A 17798-nucleotide genomic window follows, 5' to 3' on the forward strand; every position below is an offset into this window, starting at 1 on the left:
AAGTGGGTTCAGAAGGGCTGATGGGTCCCCAGTTCAACATGCAGCATTATTGGATAAACTGATCGAAGCTCTTTCCCAGCCCTATGGTGTTTAAATGCCTGAACGTGTCTCCCTAGCTAGTCCCTGGGGATCTGTCATCCAGGTGGCCAGGACACGGCCATCGCTATTGGATCCAGTTCCTCGGTGTGGACCAGTGAGGGAGGTTCACCTGGATGGTGGGTCCTCGGGGAGTGGTATTGGGACATGTCAGGTAAACGGCTCTGGTGTTAGTCCGTTGTCTTTCATGTTGTGCGAAAGTGTTCATTTCGGAAAAGGGGAGGGCAGTGTTTTTGAATGTCCTACGTGAGAGGATGGATAAAAGGTGTATAAGGAAGGGGGATGCTGCGTCTCACCCATCGGTGTCCCACTCCCACTCCCCGGGGACCCCCCCCCATCCAGGTGATCCTCCCTCACTGGTCCACCCCAGGAACTGGATCCAATAGCAATGGTCATGTCCTGGCCACTTGGATGACAGATCCCCAGGGTTTAGCCAGGGAGACACCTCCAGGTTTCTCCCAGGTCCCAGACTCTTTTATCCTTAGTCTCTCTTTTGGGTGCGGGTACCAGACTCACAATACAACTTCAAGATCGTTTGGTTTACTCTTCTGCCAAACACACCATTACTTCTTTTCAAACTTGCTTTCATGCAGAGTCCCTGACTCCCTTGTGTGCTCTACTTCAATTGGGTGGGGGTCCCAGACTTTGAATTGCTGTCCACAATAGGCTGGCTCACTCTCCTGCCAACCTAACGTTTCTTGTATCTTGCGCTTACTTGTCATGCATTAATTTACCATATTACCATTATTGCTTGGAGTAAATACTCCCCTGATTTTCCATATTTCTCTCAGTTTATTTTACCAAAATGCTCTCTAACTTTTATTCAGTCCTTTCTGTGCTTTTCTTGGCTTCTGTGGACCTCCTCTTCGTTCCCACCATCCCACATACCTTCGTTGTCGGTTTGCATCCTCTGGGCTGTGGGATTGTGTTCTGTTCCTCCTGTAGCCATTGTGCTTGTTTTCACTCCGGGTTCTTGTTCGCAGCTTTCTGCATCCATCTTGCGGTCGGCCCCCGCCTCAGCTTTGCTGTAGACTGGTAAGGTGCTCTTGTGTCTATTCGGTAAGGGAGCTTCAGAGTAGCCGGCTTCCAGGTTACGTTTGTTCTCTCCTTCCCCGGCAGACTGTCTTTTCTATCCATGTCAGTCTTGCGTCTCCGTGTTCCGCTCTCCAGCTGGTAGCTTTGTTTCTCTGGTCACAGCTACCCAGAGGGATCTTCCTTTGCAGATAAGCTGTACTACATTTAAATTGCAGCGTTAGGCAATGAGATTTTGAAAAGAACTAGACTGCTCTATTCAGTTTACAGTAGTGATGTTCATCCTCACAGTCCTCTTCCTCGTCTAAGTACATGGTCCCAGATATAGTAAATCAATACTGGTTTGTTCTTTACTCTGCAGGAATGAATTAGTTGGATTGGTTTTTACAACAAAACATATCAGTTGCATCAGGGCAGATGGGAGGGGAATTTAATTCCTGACAAGGGTTTAAAGGACTTTCAGCGAAATTATACTGCGTCTCCTGAAGATGATAAGGGCTTCCCTTCCCAGGTGATCCTCCCACTCGCTGCCCACTGCCCCTAGGGGGATTATTGTACTGTGGACGCACCACCCTTGCCCCCTGGGAAAGATCACCCCCTAGAGGGGAAGGGACGATATACTCAGGTTCGTCACAGGGCGTATGAATCTTTTAGAGTGTCCATTGCTTGACGCCAGCATGGGGCAATTCGGGCATGGCATACTCCTAGTCCCTCAAGGTAGCTCAAAAGCTCTCTGCTCTAGAACAGAAGGTCATTGACAGTTTTGAGTTTAACACGGACGCCTGAACGAAGTCCAGCTCAGGCTATCTGGAGAAATTGTCTATCATGTTAGTATGTAGAAGTCAGCACTTGCTTTTTCCCATAGTCACTAGCCTATTTCTTAGGATCTTCCAGGAGCAAATGGGAATCTTGCATCAGCTGCTTTGCAAATGAGACAGGTCATAATGGCTGCTTCTACTTTATCATGGGGACCAAATCTTTTCCCTCAGACATGCTTTCTATTGCACTGCGCGTTTTGGTGACAATATCACTCCGCTAATTAATGGTTCAGGCAGGATTTTCTGCCCCCTCTTAGTAACAGTCCATCATCTGATTTGGTAAGTTCTTTACGGTTGTTCAGGAAGACTGACATATTAGCCTGGGACTGGAGTGTTCGGTGTGTGTTTTTCTGTAGGATGCTCTTCCATTTTTCGGTCTCAATGGTGTTGAGGATTACTTGCAAGCATTCATCTTTTCTGTTGTCTGCAGCAATCTCTAACATAGGTGTTATTGTATTTAGCGTTGCCTGTTCTATTCCATTGGTACACCGTTCTCTGTTCATTTACTGTTGCAAATTGTGTTTGCCATGGCCTCGCTCTGGTTCCCAGACAGATTGCTGCTGGATTGTCCAATCACAAATTAGAAGTTGTACCCCTGCAGCTGCAACATCCACTGCAACAATGCGCAGGGGCTGTATAGAGACTGATTCTTGCAGGATGGGAATACGTTGTTTGTGGTCTGTGGTGACAGTGAAAACATTGCCGAAGTGTATAGAAGGAAGTGTTTCATATTCCATAGGAATGCTGCAGCTTTCTTTTCAATTTGTGAGTACTTCTGCTGCGTTGTCGTAAGTGGACACTTGGAAATGGCCATATTTATCAGCTTGGTTAAGGATGTTGCATAGGTTGCATTAACTGTCATCAAAGATATGTATAGCCGTGTTTACATCAAAGTATGCTATGGTCGAGTTTCTGAGGCACATGTCCTTTGTGGTCTGGAATGAGGCTGCTCAGTGAGGGAATTTGTTAGGTTTCTCAGAGCTTCTATAATGGTGGCTATGTGCAAAATGAAAAGGCTGCAGTAGTTTGCCATGTATAGCAAACTCCAAAGTTGGGACGGAGTTTTGCAGGTGGTGCAGCTTTGATGTCATTGACATTGACAATTTTTGGGTCAGGTGAAGCATCCTTTTAGCTGATAAAGTATTAGAAAAATTCCAATATTGTCTTGGAAGTACTTCTATTTTGCTTTAAGCAACATGAGGCCCAAACCTTCAGCATTTGGATTGCCGTCTGAAGCCTAGCAAGGTGGTCCTTTTCTTCACTTTATTTTTTATTGAACATTTTTCATTAGGCAATACACTGCATTCCAAAGCGAAAGCGGCAACAATAACAAACCCTTTCATCCCCGTCCCCCACCCACTACATTCCCCCTGCACATGAGCCACCATGACCGACCATCCGGTGGGACCTTAAGATTAGTAATTGAGTCCAAACCTTCAGCTTTATCTGGCTTTGCAGGTTCCATGTATCGTGCCTGTGCACTACAAGTGCCTCCTTCTGCCCAGGAGACCGGAGGATCTGTAAAGACCTGGGCCCACCATTCAGGTTAGAGCTTAAGACCCTCACATCCTTCTTTTAACAACACATTACCATACTCGGACAAAAAACTTTCCATCCTATCATTTGCAATCACTGTCAACTTCGCATATGTAAAAATATCCCACAGTTTAGTTAGTCATTCCTTGTTGGTTGGGGCGGTTTTGCTTTTCCATTTCTGGGCCATTACTAACCTTCCGGCCCGTAACATGGTTTCCACAATTTTTGGGAACCTGGAGGTTTTGGAATCAGAGGATGGGACACCTAGCAACACCTCAAAGCGCTGTAACACAGGAGACACACCGACCATATCCTTGATCCAGCTCAAGACTTTTGTCCAGTAAACCTGAATGGACGGGCACTCCCATCACATATGGTACCACGTTCCTCGATGACCACACTCCCTCAGGCAGAATGGAGAAGATCCTGCAAACATTTTGAATAGCCTTAATGCTGATGCGTACAGGGAGCCAGCGAGCATTAATTTATAAACTTTTCCCCAGGTTTTGTCCGATATTTCTGCCCCAACCCTTGCTTCCCAGCATTGTCTAAAATTGTGCCTCCCCTCTAGGTCAGCCGTAACCAATACTCTATACATCCTTGACAGCGCTCCCTTCCTTGTAGTAGCTCCACAGGTAGCTTTCTCAAAGGGGGTGAGAGCTCGGGATACGTTGGCGTACCACCTGGGGTCTGTCAAGATACCCTTCAGTTGCAGATACTCAAAGACAGACAAGGGATTCATCCCCATGGCATCTGATAGTGCCTCATACTCAATTAAGTTATTCCCCCTGAACAACTGGGCAACTCTCTCAAAGCCCATCTCTGACCACTGCTGCATGTTACGGAAGCCCTTGCTACCCAGATCCAGTGGGGCGCCCCACAACGAACCCAAGGGCGAAGGCCAGGAAGAGAGGAGAGAGTTTGCTTCATTACATTGCCACAGGCCCCACTGCAATGCCAAGGTGGCGTGAATTCTAATGTGGGGCGGGATCTCCCTGGCATGAGTCCATAGTTATTGGGTGAGTATGTGTCCTCAATGAATGTGCATTAAGTACCCATGTAATCCCTCAGGTGCCCCAACATTACCCGTAGATGCGCTGCCTTATAATATAGTCTGAAGTACCCTAAATCTCTGGGGAGATTTGGAGTTAAATACTTAATTCTAGGCCTCTTTCCGTTCCATATAAACTGGTGCACCATACCTGTAATTTCACAAAGAAGGTATTTGGGAGGGGCAAGGGGAGAGCCGTGAATAAGTATAGGAGACGGGGGAGGATGTTCATTTTCACAGATACCATTCAGCCAAACCAAGACAGAAGATCTGATCTAATTCTTTCTAGGATAGGGGTATAATTGACCAGAACTAATTTTTCCAAGTCTTTAAGGGTGGTCCTTTTCTGAATTCGAGAGTACTAGGATGTCATTGCAGACATTCAGAATCGCTTCAAGAACACCTGCTATTATACCTCTGATTGCATTTTGGAATACTCCTGCAGATTTGGAGATAATACAATTCAGGCACTAGGACCTGCAGATCCTGCATGAGAGGAGAAGGTGATGATTGCTTATGAGTGTTGTTCAAGCTTTAGCTGGTTGTAGCTAGATGTTAAGTCCAGTTTGGAGAGGCATCAGTGAGATCTGCAACAATGTCACTGATTGTTGGGGTGATATGGCATTCCTACCTGATGGCTTTCTTCAGCAAGCGCAAAGTTAATGAAATGTGTACGTACACAGTGTCACAAATGGCCTTTCAAACTTCCAGACTTTAAAGTGTGTTTCAAAAGTTTTTTTGAGAAAGAAATAAGGTGTTCACACTTACAGGTGTCACCACCAGCATTGGAGCACACAAATGGGTGCCAGTCTCTTGTTGTTCTGGGCCTCCCACTTACGTAGTCCAGGCGTCCCCAACCCCCAAAGTGATAATGAGTGATAGGTAACCTCTGCTATCTATAGACTAGCTAGAGTGATGGCCTTAAGGACGTAGCCTTATCTGTCTGGCTCCCTCTGGGATTCTTCTAAGGGCTTACCTATCCTAACACTTCCCTAGGCTAGATTGTGCAAAGCTGGGTTTACCAATATTGTGCATTAACAAGTGCCCGGCTCCTCTCTCTCTCCACTCGCTCTCTCCTGTTCTTTGCCCAATATTCCTGCTCCTATTCTCCACTTTGCTTCTACACTTGCCCTTCTCCCTCCTACTTTCTACCACTCCTTCTTCTATCTTTACCCTCTCTCCTTGTCTGCCCCTCTGATGGTCACACGCTTTCTTATTTCTTTCCTTCTCCCCTCTATTCTCCCGTCTCTTGCTTTTCTCCTCTTCCCTCTTTCCTCCCTTCTCTCTTCCCTCTCCTCTTTCACTCACTCTTCTCTCTCTCTACACCTAGTCCCTTTCACCCAGCCCAACCCACCAAGCAATCAATCACTCACAGCCTCACTCTCACAATGTGGTATAACACTCTCTCTCACCACCAACACCTCACCTGTAATAACCTCATCTCCTCAGCTCTCTGTTCCACTGCCCTTCTCCCACCAGTTTTCTTGGTCAAATTCCTCTCCTCCTGGCCTCATCTGAACACCCCTCGATACTCTTCATGGGCCAGCCTTTTATATCCCTCTCTCCCTGTTCCTATCCTTCCCTGTGCCCTCCATTGGTCTGGTGCCTCACTTGACCTTATGGGTCAATTTACGACTGTCCTTTCTCTTAGGGGTGGGCTTTCACATCAAAATTCTCAGTAAGCCCCTTAAGGCTCCCGCCCTTTCTTCTTCACATACTACAATAAGTTTATTGGAATTCAGCACAGCAGTGGCTCTGTTAATGCGGGTGCTTCTCAGACTTTGGGAGGACCAATGTTTTCTCCCTTCAGGTTGCAGCAGTCTGTGGCAGTGGCAGGCATGCTAGTCTTTGTATTTCTGAAATGAGACAAACAGAACTCGGACCAGCGATGGGGCGGAAAGGTATGGCGTGATTCTTAGAGAAGCACTGCTCCACCCTACTGATGAGGTCCAACCAGACCGAAAGATGTGTCTGGGGTTGCTTTTGATACTCTTGTTCCGAGGAGAACTGCCTAGCATTTCAGTGCTGGACTACCCCAGGACAGGACAAAGACTGATATGTGTTGGATATTTCTCCTCTGTGAAAGATAGTGAGCTAAAGACTATAGGTAAATCTCTCGTAACCGGGACTAAAACTGAGGACCCCCTTTGTTTTTTGATTGTCAGTGGTGCCATACTCCTTCAACGCAGCTTATCTGGGGGGCATAGACGGGGGCACTCACACTCCCAGCTTCCTCTTTCCATCTGTGGGGCAGGTCTGGTTCTGCTAAAAAAAACCTGTTGGACTCTGCCCCAAACTGTGAGTGGTCCCTTTTCCCCCCGGATGTTGTGAAGCCTCTGACGCTGTCACACCAGGTCGTTTCGATATATGATTTACCATGATTGAGGGGAAACATGGAGTAGGCAGCTCATCTTCAACATTCTTCTACAAGTGAAATGCCACTCTATGGTGGCAGAGGTTGACTGGTGATTGTGCAGTATGACTGGTTTTGATTTGAGCCATCCCTTGCCATGAAAGAAAAGTCTCCAACAGGTCATTGTGTTCCGATGCATGCAGCTGGAAGGTGAATGGTATGAAGATGAGTGCTTCTGCCCCCTTATTTATTTATTTTATTTATTTACATTTATATAGCACGCACACAGCCCAGGGGCATCGAGGCGCAGTTACAAGATAAGGGCTTAGTCACAATACATAAAAATTGGCAGCTAGGTTACATTAGCCCACAGAATACCATGGCTTAGTTACATCACTTAGGTGGCTGGGTTACATTAGCCCCTAACTGAGTTTGGCTACAGTTGTTGACTCAGAACACACACACAGATACACACATAGTACAATGTCAATAGGCCAAATTAGTTTGACATTAAACATATATAACGGTAGCTGTGTAGGGGCCTTGGAGGCATTGTGTGTGACATTTTAGGTTAACATTCTAGTTTTGATTGCTTTGCGGAAAGTCAAGATGAGAAGGTTCAGCTCTGAGGGCCCATGGCAGGGAGTTCCAGTGCCTAGAGGCAATGAAAAGGAAGCTCGCACCCGCACCTCTGGCACGCTTAACTCTGGGAACGGGCCGTAGATTGGCGTATGGTGTACTTGTGGGTCTGGAGGTGTGAGGAATGACGACGACTCTGTGAGAGAGGTTGAGGGGTCCTGTGTGATGTATGCATTTGTGCGTGAGGGAAGGTGTTTTGAAGAAGATGCGCTGACGGACAGGCAGCCAGTGCGCTTGCTGTCTGGCTGCTGAGATGTGCAAAGGGCATTATTTTGAATAGTATGGAGTTTGTCCAAGTTTTTTGGGGAGGTTCCTGAGAAGAAGACATTGCAATGGTCCAGCCTTGAGCCTATTAAGGCTCTAGCAATTGATAGGAAATTAGTAGTGGAGAGGAACGGTCTGGTGGCGTTGAGGAGTTTGGAGTGATAGGCTGCTCAGGCAGCAATTGCGCTAACTTGTCTAAACATAGTTAGGTTGGCATCTAAGTAGACTCCCAGTGTTTTGACTGATTTAGAGACAGGGGTGGTGGTGTTGTCTATGGTGAAGGATAGGTACTGGTCACCAAGTTTAATGCAAGAGTCAGTGGGGGCTAACAGTAGTAGTTAAGTCTTATCCCCGTTCAGGCAGAGCCAGTTTTCAGCCATCCATGTGTGGATGGTGTTTTAGATGGAGTTAAGGGTTCTGGAATCAGCCTAGTAGTCACCGGACAAGGGAATAAGGACTTGAGTATCGTCAGCATAGTAGGTGTAGATGATGCCGAGCGAGTCAAGTATGTTGAATAGGGAATTTGTGAAACTATTATACAGTGTGGGGGACAGGCAGGAGCCCTGTGGGACTCCAAATAGGATGGTGGCTGGGGTTGCGGCTGCCTGGTCTGGGAAGACGCGCATAGCTCTTTCTTGAAGGAAGGAGGCGATCCATGTAATTGCCTTAGGTGAGAAGAAGGCTGAGAGGTGTTGATAGAGTAGTTTATGATCCACCAGATCAAATGCTGCTGAGAGTTCTAGGAGGAGGAGTAGGGCAGGTTTGTCTGTGTCTCTGATATCGTCAATTTGGTTTTTAAGGTCCAGTAGGGCCGTCTCAGTTCTGTGACCGGGACGGAATCCAGATTGTCGGGTACATAGGATATTTTTTGACTCTAGGAATTGCTGGACTTGCAGGTAGGCTGCTTCGTCCAGGATTTTAACTAGGAAGGGCATGGCGGTTATGGGCCTGTAGTTATTGAGATTGGATGGGTCAAGTAAAGGTATTTTTAGAAGGGGGCAAACCCTTGCTTCTTTGAGGCTGGGAGGAACCGCTCCTGATGCAAAGGAGGCATTGATGAATGCTGTGATGAAGGGCATGAACGGGTCTGAGCACTCCTTGATAAGTTAAGCCGAGCAGATAACCCCTTTGCTCATGGATGGTTTAATGTTATTCATGATTGTGGCGACATCGGTCTCATTGACCTCTATGAACGAGAAAAGTGTTGTGTTGGAGGCCTCATCGGTGGGGGTGGATGGCTGGGCAGGATTGGAGGTGTGTGGGTGAAGTGGTTAGCTTGGATTTCGTCCTGAAGGGTGTCAAGCTTGTGGAGCATGGCTGTTTGGATGTCAGCACACCAGGTTTCATTTTTATGGATGGCTTGGGGGGCGGGCTGCAGGAGTTTCTAGCTCCCTGAAGATAGTAAATATTTCCTTACAGTTGGATTTGGCATTGGCGATTCTTGTATTGAATGAGTTGGCCTTGGCGAGAATTATGGCTTTTTTGTATTCATTGGATAGTTTGTTGAATTCAAGTTTGTCTGAGGCAAGTTGGTTGGTTTGCCACTTCAATAGGGCTTTTCGCTTTTTAGCATGCATGGCCGAGAGTTCCGGAGTGACCCATGTGTTAGAGTGCTTGGTGCGCTTTGCTTTGCGAATGGTTAGGGGGGAAATGGTGTCAATTGCCTCAGTGAAAATGGAGTTGAGGGAGATGGCGAGTGCATTAGGGTCTTTGGAGAAGGGGGCCCATAGTGCTGGGACACTGAGGTAAGGGGCTAACCTTTCTTTAGTGAGGTGGCGTGCACTTCTGGTGGAGGAGGAGGGGAGAGGCATGGTGATAGATTTTTGGAGCTTAGGTGGGGAGAGGGTGAAGAGGATGAGGTGGTGATCCGTCCATGGGAGGGGAGAGTTGGCTGTGACAACCAGTGGGCAGTTGTGGTGTGATAACCAGTCGATGGTGCAGCCTTTACTATGTGTTGGATTAGTTATCGAGTGTGAGAAACCTAGTGTTTTTCCAGTGCTTTGGCTAGAGTTTTAGCTGGGGCATCATTAGGATCATAGATTGTAATTTCGGGATATTTGTCAGTACAACCTCTTCTGTTGGCGACCTACATTAACTTTTGTTGGCTTTTCAGCCGTGTCGCATCCTGTGTGGCACTTGTTGGAGGAACCAATCCCCTACCTCCGTGGTTAGTCACAAGAATGAGTGAGCAGCCACTCAAGAATTGCGCCACACTTATCTGGTATAAACCTCAAAAGAAAGCCCTTTATTACTTGTTTACACATGTTTCAGCTACTCAAGAGCCTTTCTCAAAACAAAATAGGGCATTGACAGGGTACACATCATATTCTATTTACATAATTATTGAGGTTTATTAGACTACAGAAGGTTAAAATGGGAAAAAGAGGTGGAAACCTGGAAGAAAGGCTAAGACAGATGGAAGCAAGATTGATATGTAAATTTAAGACAATAGAATTTGGTCTAAATCATGATAATGAGATGGGAAATTTTCTCTGAATTTGAATGGACATAAATATCATATAAAAGGATATCATCTGAATATGATACTTTTGTGTGGGGAACATTACTGGAGGATGTTGTTATTGTTTGTAAACTGCACTAATATGTAAAATTGCAAGCTACCTTCTAGCAAGTACTCTGGTAGTAGGTGGGAATGGGCAGAAATGTGGATGTCTCTTTATTTTATAATAACTGACCCTGCACTTAACTATAACCTGATACATAATAATGTATGTAAGGGTTTTTGGAAAACTGAGTCAACTCAATAACAATGATTTATTTGTACACAACATTCAATTAATAATGGTATGAATGTTAAAAAACACTCAACTAGATCATCAGGGAGGTCCCGACAGTAATAAGCAGAAGTATGAACTAGAGGGGGGTAGTAGGCAAGTACATTCGGCACTAACACATAATAAACCTGTGTACCGAAGTTGAACCTCTGATAGATAAAGGACATTTGTTATTCAAGGACGCACCAACGAGAATATTGCACAAATATGATCAATTATGATTATGTAAACAACTAAGTACATGCGATGGATTAGAACACCAACTGAATATATTTTTTAATTTTACTGCAAAAAATATTTAGTTCATAAAAATCATTCTAATTAGGCTTATAATCAAGCCTTCATGTCCATAAAATAATTAAATTACACTAAATTGAAAGAGAATGGGTGATCTATGAAAATGGTACATTGTTACGAACAGGTAATGTCAAAGTGAATAGATGGTTCGCATTTTTTAACCGTTCTAATATGGCCGCTGTGAAAATCGATGTAGAAACAGAGGAAGGATGACCCCTGTAACCATGGTGATGCTATATACTACATCGAGGATCCCCGCGACGGGCCATTACTGTGCGAGGCCGACGCGAGGAGACTGAATGATAACAAGCTCAAGGTAAGCTAACAGCGGTGCGTCCCGAACAAGGGGAAGGAAACGTTTTTGTATGCCCACATTTGGGCGTTTGAAGTATGCATATGGGAGTCCATTTAGACCGGGGGCAATTTTCAAATGAGGATTATGCCAAACTGAATGTAGAAAAATCAGACTCATTATAAATAAGGTGCACTTACTAATAAAACAGGATTGCACAAAACTAACACGGAGGGATACAATACGATAATCCGTAAACTAAAATGAAACACAATCTATGTGAGTTATAAATCGGGAAGCTGTGCGCTAGCAAACAGGATCGCACTTTGTTTTCACGTTAGAGAGATAAACATATAAAAAAGAAGGGGAATATTATGAGCACGGGATACAAACATACCATATAAAAAAACGCGTATGAAAAATTCAATGTTAAACATACAATTGGATTGTAAATCTTTTTTATGCATTGTTTTGTATATAGGGATTTACCCGGGACTTATGGAAAAAGACGGGTAAGGATTTTCTATTCACCTATTTTGCCCGCACACGTGCACTTATTGCTAAGTGTCGAATGGAAGATGCTTCAATCCACTAGGAATAATATACTGTAGACTTTAATACATGATATAACAGATTGCAAGTAGTAAATGAGAACTCATGTTAAATGAGGATGCTTGAACTGCAAACTATAAATAATCACATTTTGGACTTATTCAAGATTAATTATGCTAAAACAATTCTTCTTTGTTTCTCTGTTTGTTATTTTATATTTATTATTTTTTTTGTTTCTTTTTATTCTCATTGATTATTATTATTTATCTCTTTTTGTATGTATTGTGATTTGGGTGTGCACACTGACCTAACAAATGTATTGCGGTGAAATGCAATTGTAATGTTCATTATTCACCTCTCACATACATGTAAATTAATCTCATAACAACCCTCCATCTTTCCTGAACCATTTTGGGTACAATATATGAACACTGAAAAATAATTATGTAAATAGAATATGATGTGTACCCTGTCAATGCCCTATTTTGTTTTAAGAAAGGCTCTTGAGTAGCCGAAACACGTGTAAACAAGTAATAAAGGGCTTTCTTTTGAGGTTTATACCAGACAAGTGTGGCGCAATTCTTGAGTGGCTGCTCATCTCATTCTTATCATTAGGATCATGTAGCGCTAGGTTAAGATCACCTGCTATAATGACCTTGGAAGAGGTTTTGAGGTTGTCTGATAGGAGGTGTGTGATGGTGGAGTGGAAGGCAGCCATAGGGGCGGCAGACAATGTGCAGTGTGATAGTGCAATTGTGTGAAGTTGTGATTTTGAGAGATAGTAGATCGCAGTTACTTGTGATGGGTTGGTCAATTGTTCTCATGGCAATGGTGTCTTTGGCTTTGAGGGGTACCACGCCTCCTTTGAAAAGTGGGCGGTCTTGACAGAAGATGATGTAGCCCATGAGGAGTGCAAGAGCAAGGGTAGGGCCAGATGCTTCATGCAGCCATGTTTCTGTAACAGCACAGAGGTCGAGGTTGTGGGTGATGATCATGTCGGGTATATCTGCTGCGTGTGCTGGAAGGGCCCGGGTGTTAATGAGGGCACAATTAAGGGAAGGGACAATGGGAGGAGAAGGTGAGGGGTTGGGATGGATGTCATTATTGACTGGACCGAGGCACAATGGCAGGACATTAGGCGTGGTAGTCGAGGTGATGTTATCCGTGCCTGTGATAGTAGCATAGGGAGTGGGCACAGCCGGGCAATGTGTGGCAGGGAGGCTGGAGGCAATGAAGCATTGGCAATAACAGCAGTATCAGGGCAGTGAGTGAAGGACACAGCATGCTTGGTAGTGGCTAGGGTGGCAGAGGCATCACCTGTATCATAGTCAGGGTGTGTATCCAGAGGTCTAGAGGCATCATGACCAGAGGCCATGGTGGTGGGGCAAAATGGGATTGTGGTATGCATTTCCTGCATGTGAGAGATGGGTACAGTGTGCTTCTTAGTGGTTGGATGATCTAGATGGGCGCGTGGTCTGGGGTCCGGTGGCCTGAGCGGGACCTGGGACCTGTGGCCTGAGCGGGACCTGGGTGGACTGTTTGGGTGTGTGAAGGACCACAGCCTTGTAATCCAGTCGGAAGGAGGTGCTCATGGGTCGTGTGATGTAGGGAGGTATCCAGGTCAGTGCTCATAGTGCACATCGCGTTGATGAAGGGGGACACTGCATGTAAGCAACTTTGGGCAATTCATAGCAATGGACGTGAATGTGGAGGAGGTAGCCAGTAGTGATGTTCTACCACTAGAGGTTAGTGAAGCTGGCTGGGCTGTGTTCCCTAGGTGATGGTAGGGAGTAGATCTGGGCAATGTGGTGGTTTTGGTGATAGAGGGATAGTATCCTAGGGTCTGTGTAGCAGGTGGAATGCGATATAGGCAGGAGTGGCCAACAACTTAGCAGCATGCCAAACCCAGCTTCTGTGATGAATACTCTTTGATTGACACTGAAAAAGTTGTGGAGGATCATTGCTGTGAAAACCCCCTCCATAGGGATCACCGTTTTGATACCAGAAGTGAAGATCTTCACATTAGTTTGAAGCAGCAGGAAAAGTGGTAATGATAACTTGACACATGAATGCTGGGTCTAACCTAGATTTTTTGTTGTCAGGGGACCAATTCTCAAAACAGAAGGTTTCAATTAAGTCAAAAACAGAACACGAAAAATTGTTACCCCTTTCTATGCTGACAGAAAATTCGATTGGTGGTGTTTTTTACACACTCTTCATGTTTACATGAAGACCAAGTCAATAACATGACGACCTGAGTGTACATAGACAACATCCGATAGTGTCACCCTGTGCCACTCGCCTGGCCTACCAAATAACTGTGGATACAAGAGGATTGTTCTCTGAAGACAAGTCCTCAAAGCTAACAATGGAAGCCCTTTCTCACACCACCCAGAGGAAATAAGGAGAACACTCCAATTTTGTTCTCTGGGGAAAAAGTGATTGATAATTCATCTGCTACTTGGACTAGATAGTGTCCTAGAAGAAATGTGTCTCTCCACCTAAATTTCGGGGAGAGCTTCACCTTCATGCTTATAGATAAAAAAACTTGTTTCTGATAAACAATCAAAGGGGTACACAGGAGTAACCCACTATTTCGAAGAAATACTGTTGTCCTGAAGAAGGCCTGCAGAATTAGAGGGAAAATACACTAGTGATAGCGTGTAATGTAATCATTGGCCGAAACATGTCGACGATCTAAAAGAGATTTGAAATAAGAACAGTCTTTTCCTCTTTTTTCTCTATTTTACTTGGCTTGTTCCTATTAGATTTGAGTGTCTATATACAGATATACATGGCATCCTTTACCCCGGCACATTGTGTGTCATCCATAGGTTTTTAATTGCTTTTTAAATAACAAAGGGTATATGCATGTTGAATTTCTGACAATATGCATAGATACGTTGTTTTGTTTTAAGAAATGTTTTGTGATTATTAAAAATCTTTCTGTGGTGAATAAATAAATCTGTTTTTTTAATGACAATATGTGGTTTCATGTTGAGTTGTTCAAGTTCAAGCTGAGATTCAGCGAACCTCTTTGATGTAAACATGAAGAGTGTGTAAAAACACCACCAATCGAATTTTCTGTCAGCATAGAAAGGGGTAACCAATTTTTCGTGTTCTGTTTTTGACTTGAATACTGGTTAAATGTTGACTGAAGCCCCAAAGATGATTATAGCTGCCAATTTGATACCATTGATGTGAATCTTGCGCGTGGTGGGCTTTGTCTTCCTATCTCATGGGTCTTCATTGATTGCTCTGCAAGGCGTGTTTTGGTTATATTCTCATTTCATCTGTCAAACTGTAATTTTGCAACATCCTAGCCTGCAGCTGTTAGAATTAGATCTGCAAACTTTGGCATAAACATTAGGCTGGTTGGAGTTTATGCAGGTGAAACCTTTCGCTGGGCAATCCATTACAAAGTGCCAGCAATCTCCCCAATTAGGGCAAGTTAGGCCCACAGCTCTGACTGTTTGTGTCTGATGGCTTGTGGTTGGACTGCTTTGAAAAGCATGCTTTTTTTGCTTCTGCCTCTGTCCATTATCTTCTCCATCAGCGGCGAGTCTGCCAAGCAGAAGTTCCTTGTCATTTGGCAGGATTTTCAACAAGGAAATGTGTGTGTTGTAGAGGAGTTTGAGTCTCTATTTCATCTATCAAAGCCTAAGAAGACCTTTGGGCTAATTTAATTGTCAGTGTCTGGGAGTCTGCACAAATTCACAAGATGCCTGACATTCTTGTGGAAAGTTGTCAGTTCTATCAAATCTAGTATCTCTAGTATTCCACAACAAGGGAGTAAGATAGTGCCTGCACTCTGTTTCCTTATCTCCACCCTCGGGTTAACTCAACTCTCTCTCTCTCTCTCTCTCTCTCTCTCTCTCTCTTTCTCTCTCTCTCTCTCTCTCTCTCTCTCTCTCTCTCTTCATTATGTACTTTGCCCCAATCTCCTGTTGAGGTTCTGGGTTTCTCTGCCTCTTTCTTTTATGTGCCTTAGGCTTCTGCCCTCTTCCACTTCTGGGGAGTCAGCATTGCTCCTTTTTTCCTTCAGGAGTCTTTCTTCTTTCCCTTATTTCTGTCTCTTTGTCCCTCTCACTTCCGGGGCTGTTCTTCTTCTGTTCTTTATTTGCCCCTCACCTCTACTGGAGTCTTCATGTCTCCCTTCTCTCTTTCAGAAGACTTGAGTTCACTTCTCTTCGAATTGCCCCTCGTCGCTTCAGGGGCCTCAAACCTTGCCCATCTTCCCTGTAGGGGTTGTGACGAATCCAGGGAATTCGTCATTTCTCACCAGGGGGGAGTTCTCCCTTGTGAGGTTCAGGAGATGAGCCTGCTCCGCAACACCCTCCTAAGGGGTACAAGCAAGCAGGACCTCACTGGGAGAGACTCCTCTTGTGGGGACAAGGACTCCCGCTCCTATAAAGAACTCTAAAGGCCCCTCCAATATCACCTCTTCAGATAGCTTTTACCAAGGTTTATATGAGGAAGGAACACAGATGTGTTATTGCAATATAGTAATTGGGAATATCCTTTTTAATGAAAAACATCATTCAACTGGGACGAGGAGTAATAAGAAGGAGTATAAGAACCTTCGGAGAGTGAGAGCGAGTTTGAGACAAGCCAGGGCAGGTCCACAGCGACTTCAGGGCTGAAAGAGGAGGAGACACAATCTCCAGGAGACCTGCAAAATTTGAATCAGCTGTGAAGATGAAGCATAGGGCAGGAAGAAGCATGTCAGACAAGCAGGCGAGGAAGAGCAACCTCAGAGAGAAACTGGGGAGGACCGAAGGGCCATATGAAAATGCCAAAACCACAACATGCATGAAGGAACAAACCATCATGGTGTATCGCATACCAGAGAGCCATCCAAACCAAAGAGAAGGCAGACGAGAAACTGAATGCCAAAACAAAGTCGGGCAGGCAAAGCCAGGAGAAATACCTGAGCGAGGAGAGAATCCAGTGACGTGTTCGCCGAAGTCACCAGGTAACTCGGAATGCGGGAGACCTGGGAGGGTGAAAGAGAATTATTCTCAGTGTGCTCATACACGTCTCAGTAACCATAAAAAGATGATCAGAGAACTGAAATAGAATTATTACAAGAATGTTCATACTTGCTCAGTAACGATAAAGAGACGATCAGAGAACTGAAAGAAAAGGAAGTTAATAAAGATTTAGAACAGAATGAGATTGCGTTGGTGGCTATGAAATCAGCAGTCAATGATTCAACGACTGAAGCAGTGGCCGAAGTTCACCTCTTGTTGAATACTCAAATGCAGAAATTGATTTATTGGTCGATAAATGGGAGGGTGTGAAGGGAGAACTTGCTACATTGAATCTGAAGCTCTTGGAAGCGCCAGGGGAACAGTTAAATGGGCACTGCTGTAAATGTATTCCTCATCGGACTGAGACACCATCAGATCAGGATCTTGATGATACTTCACTATCGGCATCTGTCTTAGACAAATTTATGCGCCTTGCCCAAATGGCTGACACCGACTTGGCTGAACAGGGATCTTTAGAAGCCCATGGGGACTGTTGAGTACCGGTATTGGGCTCTTCAATTGAACAACAAGCGCAGAATAAAATAAAGGAATCTAATGGTAAATCAAAAGAGAAAAAGAGGCGGAAGAAGCTAGGGCCTCACAGCCAAAATAATGTTGAGGATGTAGTGGCTTCAAAGATGATTAGTAAATCTACAGCAAAGTCTTAAAAGTCAAATCGCTCAGGAGCCACAAACTATTTTATTTGTAATTTACAAAGGCCTCAGAAAGAGAAGTGTGACAAAAAACCAATGAAAGGAGCATCCCGGGAGGGGCAGAAGGGCCTTTCAAAAAAATCCCAAATAAGTTCCTATGAGGACAATGTAGAGGAGATGGTAATTAAGAAAACAATGATGGTGAGTCAAACAGAACTCCCAAAACCGCCTCTAAAGATTGCTTCTATATTTCTGAAAGGCAACAAAGCCGTCCAAAATAAATTGCCTATAAAGATGGCTCCGATTTATTTGAAACCGAACAAAAAAGTGGCTCCCAAAAATACAGATGTGTCTAACTTATCAGAGGGGCCAGGTGTCCTAGGCCCT

The sequence above is a fragment of the Ambystoma mexicanum genome, chromosome 6q (assembly GCF_040938575.1).
Source record: "Ambystoma mexicanum isolate Mex_15411 chromosome 6q, UKY_AmexF1_1, whole genome shotgun sequence".
Lineage (NCBI taxonomy): Eukaryota > Metazoa > Chordata > Amphibia > Caudata > Ambystomatidae > Ambystoma > Ambystoma mexicanum.